The sequence below is a fragment of the Botryllus schlosseri genome, chromosome 7 (assembly GCF_051294905.1).
Source record: "Botryllus schlosseri isolate E-star chromosome 7, Bs_hap1, whole genome shotgun sequence".
Taxonomy (NCBI): Eukaryota; Metazoa; Chordata; class Ascidiacea; order Stolidobranchia; family Styelidae; genus Botryllus; species Botryllus schlosseri.
Window position 1 is genome coordinate 23,241,695 of NC_137242.1, and position 6,772 is coordinate 23,248,466.

At 40.7% G+C, this 6,772-nt stretch overlaps 2 non-coding genes across 2 annotated transcripts; both read left to right on the forward strand.

Moving 5' to 3' along the window:
* The first annotated feature begins 3,938 nt into the window (after nucleotides 1-3,938).
* On the forward strand, nucleotides 3,939-4,010 carry Trnaq-cug (transfer RNA glutamine (anticodon CUG)). The gene has a single exon. It is a non-coding gene; the product is annotated as a tRNA-Gln (tRNA).
* A 1,513-nt stretch (nucleotides 4,011-5,523) lies between these two features.
* On the forward strand, nucleotides 5,524-5,595 carry Trnaq-uug (transfer RNA glutamine (anticodon UUG)). The gene has a single exon. It is a non-coding gene; the product is annotated as a tRNA-Gln (tRNA).
* Nucleotides 5,596-6,772: the final 1,177 nt, after the last annotated feature.

The following is a 6,772-nucleotide window of genomic DNA, read 5'->3' on the forward strand; positions in this document are numbered from 1 at the left end:
AGGCCAGCATAGCGGTAAAAATAAAAATAAACTTCGCCCGCAAGGGCGCGGTCAATGGCCTTCGCGAATGGATCCACCAAATTCCCCGTCGTTCGTTTAAAGAGAATGCATTATAAGTCAATTGTTTTATGTTGTGCTTGTCAGGTCTCAATAGCAATTTAATGTAATTGAAATTGTAATTGAGCAAAATTTTTGTCAAATTACAATTACAATTACAATTACACAAAATAAAAATGCTTCAATTACAATGACATTACAATTACATTGAAAAATGTAATAAATTACATTCAATTACAATTACAAATTACAATTGATCCAACTCTGACACACACACACACACACACACACACACACATATATATATGTAAATATATATTTGTATATAGGCTACGTAGGGGTAGAGTGGGGTAAGACGCACCGGCGAGCAATGTTCCGTCTAAGCTGCGCACGTGCGCAAATGCGCAGCGCTGACACAGTCTCTGCGCACAGAAAATCTACGTTGCGCACAAAAAAAACGAAGTGATGACCTTTTATTATGGTCGTTACGCACTGTTTTCCAAGGGTCTGCGCAGTGAGTTGGTGAGTGTGCGCAGACTAGTCAAAAATTGGAGAGAACTTTGCCGGCGAGGTAAGACGCCTACCATCAATATATTAGAACAAATGCGTAGAATGCGTCACAGTATTGCAAATATCGCCTTATGGACAGACGAAACTGCGACTTTGATTTCCACGCCCTAATGAAGATTTGTAACGTTTTATGAGACTTTATGACTTTTACACATATTCTTACCAAAAGAGAGCCTTTTATAACCAAGTGAAATGTCATATTTAACGGATGCAGCAGATAGTTTTCCGGCCTTATTTATGATTTACCAGCGCGTAGTTGGATTTAAGCCACAGTCCGGAGGCGAATTCACATAATAACGGCTTGGTAGCTGATCGGCAAACAATGGCGACCTCGAGGCTAAAACGCCTACCCTACCGTGGGGTAAAACGCCCTACCCCTTAAAGTCCAGTAAATATGGATTGAGTAGCCGTGTATGGGTTCCTCAAGGATGCCTACTCGGAGAACGCCATTTCTATTGAAATTGCTATTCGGCAGGCGAATATTGGCTATCCCTCTGACTAAAAAAGATAAATTTCAAGAAATTTCGACTTTGTTTTTTGACTTATTATAATCAGTTGGTATTTCTGGATGGAATTTGTTTTCAAAAGAATCGGTACGCCATGATGAGGCGGAGAAGCTTGTATAGGTCTGTATATGGATTAAATATTCATCGGTTACTGAGTGCCATGCGGTATTTAGTAGTGTATAACGGGGTGAAGCGCTAATAAAGGCGTTTTACCCCACCCATGCAGCAAAACATCAAATTGATGGACATAGATGAATGATAATTTTACATATGATAATTGATACTTGGACTTTCCAGACGATTGTGGTAGAGTGGGGACGATATCTCGCGTGCAAATTCCGAAATTCAATTCGCTTTGACTAGTTTGATGGATATTATGACGTTTCCCGCTTCGGGTAGGCGCGTTGCCCCACTCTACCCTATTCCTTCCTATCGATATTTCACATGACCGACATATTATATCACATCACCTATACCGGATTTTCATTTCCTGTATAACGAGTCTAGATGATATATGGACTTTAATTTACGTGATAAATATAATGGCGTTACCATTAAATAAATTTCATATCCTGTATAATGTTTCGTGATGATCTATGGACTTTACTCTGTGTGATAATTATAGCGTCGTTACCAATATATATTTCGTTTCCTGCATCATGTTTCAAGATAATCTTCTATGGACTTTACTCGATTTAATAATAATTATGGCGGCGTTACCAATATATATTCCGTTATAGTTGTAGCATTCGAATCTGAATCGAGCATTATTCTAATGATTCGAGTCGCGAGTAGTGAGTCATGTTATATAAAACAACTTTCGTTTGACCTGCGTGACCCCGCGGTGTAATGGTGACACTCAGGAGAACGCAGCTAGGGCTGGCCAACATCGAGTACCCGTGTGATCAAATTTTGAATCGATTATTACCATCTGGGATTACGAAAGTATAACGGATTTGTGGATTTCATAATGCTATTATTCTAAAATGAATACTAAATACTGCCAGGCGAAATAAGAATGCAGACATTCAGATACGAATTGCTCTGAAATGCGAGATAAGATTTAGGTATAATAGTTGTCAGATGATATTCTGAAAGAACTGAGTCTTATCGACCACGATTGTTTAGTTCCTGTAAATAGGTGCAATGCCTACACTCAACGTTATTTTAATTTAACGTTTAAGAAACAAGACTGTTGATAAAAACTAGCAAGATGCTTATCAATACCTCTCCATCACAACATGCACATCGTGGTTGCTCATACATAACTTTTATTCTAATTTTACTGATGAAATTGATGATTGACGATGATCGTAGTGCAATTAAACAATGCTCTGTCTGTTGTGCCACTCCAAATAATTTTTTCATTCCTCGTATTGTTTCACGACACCAGATATTGATATTTCCCGGACCGGGAATCAAACCCGGGTCGCCTGGGCGAGAGCCAGGAATCCTACCCCTAGACCAGTGGTTCTTCACCATTTTTTCTCCAGCGCCCCTTTTCAAAAGTGTCCTGGGTCTGGTGCCCCCACTATTTTAAGGACTGTAGTAAAAACCAATAGGTAAGTGATCGAGGTCCGGTTTCGCGCTTGGACTTCACTATTAGACCACTCGACTAATTAACGGTATAATTGAATGTGCAAATTTCGGGATCAAATCCAGGTTGTTATAACAACCATCGGGTAAGGCCTACAGGCTCATTGCATTTGGTTCGAGAACGATGTACGCATCCCGAATTCCCCTCTGCGATTGGCAATACAGGCAAATTAATTTGTTTGGTTTGTTTCATTGCTTTGTGTGACTACTAAATCAACTGAGAATAAGGTAGAGATTTGCTCACATTAAATATAGTACTGCACCAAGCTCCTAACTTTAACATGAATGGGGGTAACAACACTAAGCAGTATTATCCTTTATGATACGATAAAGAAATATTGTAACGAATTAGTTTTGTAGCTCTCTAATGCAAGTATATTTAGTTAACCATTTTGACCAAAAATCTTCAAAAAATCTTTAATGTACAAAGGGCATCACTGTAAAAAGTTGTACTGTATGGCCTACATCGCCTTTTCGATTTCGACGCAATAGCGCTGCAGAATACAATACCTAGTTCAGAAAAATACAATGGAAAGATAGGAAGGTGTCGAGACGACTAGCAGTAGCTAGCGTGACGGGAGTGTTATAACGGGAAATTGCAATCCAAAAGTACGCCAAATTCATTTTACATGAAATAAAATAAACCACTGCATTCATGAAACATGGTCGGTGGACATTTCGCGATGAGCAAAACGACAAACGTTGTGATTTGACAGACTTTGTCGAATTTTAGCAGCATCCAGCATTTTGCCCCTGAACGTTTCCGCCCCCTTCAAAATTCAAATCGCCCCCTGGGGGTGGAGACAAGGTTAAGAACCACTGGCCTATACCATGTGGGATCATGAGACGCGAGTACAATTGTCGAATACATGATTGCAGCGGTCTAAATTACTCTATGAAATGTTTACTGTCGTCGTGTTGGTAATTTCGATATGTCTTTTCCTTCTGTGCTGGGAAAATACTTTGGTCCGTGATAATTTTTAGCGATGACGGTGTAATAATACTCACAAAACCGAGAATCGAACACGAGCAGCCTCGGTGGAAGCCAGGAATCCTAACCGTTACTCTCTAGTTACACTCTTACACCACACAGTCCGAAACACTCGAGTAAAACATTGAAAAACCTATTTACGCAAGCAGTGGTTCACAAACTTGTGGCATCGCGGCAGCCTCTGAAACGGAATATGGTATATTAACTGTTAGCCTTGCGGCCCCATGGTGTAACGGTTAGCACTCAGGACTCTGAATCCTGCGATCCGAGTTCAAATCTCGGTGGGACCTTGTTTTTCACCATTTGCCGAATTTTGCGCCGGATTATTGACAATGCGTTTCGTCCCTATGGTGTATTGGTTAACCCATCCTTACTTTGAACCCTGGGATCCGAGTTCAGGTCTCGACGGGACCTCTAGACACCCTACATTTAACTAATTCTCATGCCGTTCATTCATATATTTGAGATAATTTTAGCGCGCGAAGTATTGTTGAGTCCAAATGCCAATCTCCATAGCAATGACAAATTCGAGGCTGATTGTGGGAGTTCCAGGGCCACGAGCGGAATAAAATTTATATTTTCACAATCAGTGCAGAGTCAGCTTTCGATTGATACCCGTTTTATCAAATTTAATGCTCGGCAAGCCGGTCAAAAATGACCGTCAAATTGCCTGTAGCCAAATGGAAATTGTGACGTGATACAATTTCACTGAGCCGTGATACAATTTCACTGAGCCGTAAGATTTGCTTGTGTCGACACCATATAGGACACTATGGTAGTAGGCCTACCATACAGTGAATCGAACCCGAGCCGACTGGGTAAGAACGGGGAGTCTTGACCCTATACATGCAGTTATGAAGGCAATATGGATTTATCAAGTTCATAATGTTCACATTCTGAAATGAGCAATAACTATGAAGCTAAATCATAATGTTAAAATTCAGATATGAATTGCTCTTAGGTTCGAGATAAAAGTTTCAGCATTTATGGGATTGTTTCGCGATACCGAAAATTAGTACTCTCCAAGCTGGAGATAAAACCCGGACCACCTGGGAGAAAGTCAGGAATCCTAACCCCTATACTCTCCAGTTACAGTCTCACAGCACACAGTCTGAAACATTTGTATAATATTGAGAAACCCATTTACCAATAGTCCAGGGTTTTCCGCCTTTTTGACGTCGCGGCATCCTCTGAAAGGGAAGAATTGTTCGCGGCACAATCACACTTGGAGTAGCCTACGCCGACCAGATTTCGGAAACTGATGACTGAATAAAAAAGTCGTCAAACTACGTCATATTACAATTCAGACACGTATTATAATGGTGTTTACAAAGAAGTTTTATCACATTCAGCTTTAATTAGACAACCGATTGTATTTATTGAGCTCAATACCGCTTTTAATACCACAGACTGGGTATCAGCAATGACAATCTTTAGTCTTCAACTTCCTAAATTCATTGTCCTTAATTGTATTTTTATAGGTCGACAGAAACAGCAGTACAATCGGCACCCCGTTTGAGAACCACTGTATTAAAGGGTGTCATGGGGTCAAGAAGATTGAGAACCACTGGTGTACCGTAATGATCAGCACGCCGGTCTTTGAAATGTGAGATCCGAATTCAAATCTCGATGGCACCTATAGGGGTTTCATTTTGCGAACTGTGTACTATATTTTTGCAATAACTTTCATCATTCAGTTTTGACTGCGCGGCCTCTTATCACTGACGGGTCCTGCAATGCGAGTTCAAATCTCGGTTGGAATTTGCTGTTTGCGTTTGTCGAGTCTTGCCTGCTACATCGTGTGGCCCCATGGTGTAATGGTTAGCACTCAGGACTTTGAATCCTGCGATCCGAGTTCAAATCTCGGTGGGACCTCACGTATTCTCATTTTCCGATAACAATAATTTTTAATCGCGCGGCCTTGTGGCGTTATGGTGGTATGTCAGTAGATTTTCGGTCGACGACTTTCAACTCTATTTTTGCTGCGCGATGCGAGGTTTGATCAGGGTTGTAATTAGGGATGGTGTGAACGTGAGGTTCACGTTCGCGTTCTGTGTGTGAACCTCGGAAATTTAGAGGTTCATGTTCACAAACGAACCTTGGTAGGTTCTGCACTGTGAACCTTTTTCGTATATTACAACTTTCACTTCATTATGACAACTTTGGTTGAAACTTATTGCATTTCAACTGCGGACAACTCTATGCGTGGCGCTGGCGGCATAAAAAGATCAACACTAAACGAGTTTGGACCTTGACAATCTCAAAAGTTGCTTTGTTACAAATGTTTGCTCGAAATATTCAGCTTTCCGTTCGTGAATATTTATTCTGCTGTGAGCTTGACCCGCAATCACACAACATCAATAGCGAAATACACTACATATAGGACGGAGGTTGTGAGCGAATGATGCTTATTCAACCAATTAATGACATTAATATCGTTGTCTGATGTAAAAAAAAACCTAGCAGGCCTACGGGGCAATCTTGACTTCATATGTTTATTGTATCATAAAAAAGCAATTCCGTGCGATTGGGGTGATGGCTACTGCTGTATAACTTGTTGATGGGGTAATATCGGTAACAAGTAGGCTGTAGAAACCCGTTTTATGCTCTGCCCAATATCAACGTAGCAATGTTCGGATGCCGAATGCATTGTCCGGTCTGGCCTAGACCGTTCCCTTGCAAGTCATAGTCAAAATTGTTGGCAAAACGACGGAAGATATTGATTTTATGGTATCATTTTATCATTTGATTGCCCCAATTTGATAGATTTAGCGTCGTTTAAACTTCAATATGTACTTTAGCATTGTGGCCCGAGTCGTCGTTAGGTATCGTGTGCATTGTACATTAATATAGGCTATCACTTCACTGAAATGTAGGGTTGGAATTTGCAATATGACATCATGTGACGTCATGAGGTTCACGTTCGTGTTCACACAGAACCTTTCAAAAAGGTTCACGTTCCCACGAACCTGAACCTTTCAGAGGTTCAAACCATCCCTAGTTGTAATGACTTGAGTCACGATTTTTTGATGACTCGATTTGACTCGAGTCT